Source organism: Chiloscyllium punctatum, chromosome 36 (assembly GCF_047496795.1).
Source record: "Chiloscyllium punctatum isolate Juve2018m chromosome 36, sChiPun1.3, whole genome shotgun sequence".
NCBI lineage: Eukaryota > Metazoa > Chordata > Chondrichthyes > Orectolobiformes > Hemiscylliidae > Chiloscyllium > Chiloscyllium punctatum.
In genome coordinates, this window is record NC_092774.1 from 71,604,066 (window position 1) to 71,605,405 (window position 1,340).

At 50.5% G+C, this 1,340-nt stretch overlaps 1 long non-coding RNA gene across 1 annotated transcript; it reads left to right on the plus strand.

Annotated features, from left to right (window-relative positions):
* Positions 1–248: 248 nt before the first annotated feature.
* On the plus strand, positions 249–970 carry LOC140460693 (uncharacterized). The gene is made up of 2 exons (XR_011954290.1): positions 249–341; positions 636–970. It is a non-coding gene; the product is annotated as an uncharacterized lncRNA (long non-coding RNA).
* The last annotated feature ends 370 nt before the right edge of the window (positions 971–1,340 follow it).

The window sequence follows — 1,340 nt, forward strand, 5'->3', positions numbered from 1 at the left end:
CTGACAATGCCGCCGGCCAATAGGGAGCGGGGCAGGCGGTGACTAGCGTGTTACCTGGCCAATGGTGACGGGCGGTGACTGACGAAAGCTTTGACCAATCGTGAGGCTGTGGGCGGTGACGGGTTCCCATTCTGACCATCCATGAGGGAGAGGGCCGCTGACTGACAACAGGAAGGGCCAATCGTAAGGGGGACGGCTCTTGACTGACAGCAGTTCTGACCCATCAGATTTCCTGATGAAGACCTTACGCTCGCGACGCCGATCGTCCTGCTCTTCGGATGCTGCCTTTTCGAGCCCCACACTCTTCGATTCTAATCGCCGATATCTGCGATTCAGTGAGGGTGAGTGGCAAACAGTCCTGAGCAGTAGCGGGGTGAGGGGCGGTGACTTACTATCGGCCATATCAACAGTGAGGTGACTGGCAACAGCTATTACCAATAGTAAATGTGAGGGCCGTGACTGACCTTAAGCCTGGCCAATCGGGGGACAGAGGGTCAGTGACTGACGTTATGGCTGACCAATAGTGAGAGAGCAAGGATCGACAGTTGAGAGTACGCGAATAGCGAGTTACTGACGTGGCAGCTGACCAATAGTTAGCGTGAGCGGTCTTGACTGATGGTACGTCTGACCAATAGACAGAGAGTGGGGCGTGACTGATGGCGGGTGAAACGACATTGCGGGCACAAGCCCTTCATCAGGAATCTGACCAATCGAGAGCGAACACCGCTTTGATGGACGGCTACTCTCACCAATGAGGACGGCGATCCGTTTTGACCGAAGGCCGGCCTGGTCAATCGAAGATGACGGCTCTGGCACAAAGGACCAATAGTGAGAGAGATCTGCGCTGACCGATGGAAGAACTGACCAATAGAATGTGACGCCCCGCCTCAACATTGTGTCCTTTGAATCACATAGAGAAATTAATTTTGTATGATTAAACGAAACACGAAAATAAATGCAATTCACCATTTTCCCTTTAAATTCATTGCAGAACATACACTCAAATGAAACTGAGATTGCAATTGTAGTTATTTCAAGGCAAAGTAAATGCTATTGAATTACATTAAGTGCAGCTTATTTCGAGAAGAAAAGAATCACCAATTTGGGAATAGAATAGAATAGTGTCCCTACAGTATGGAAGCAGGCTATTCGGCCCAACAAGTCCACACCGACCCTCCAAAGAGTTACCCATCCAGACCCAGTCACCTATCGTATTTCTCCACATTTCCCCTGACTCATGCACCTAACCTGCACATCCCTGAACACTATGGGCAATCCACCCTAACTTGCACATCCCTGGCCATGGTGAGACAATTCCCCATGGTCAATCCACCCTAACC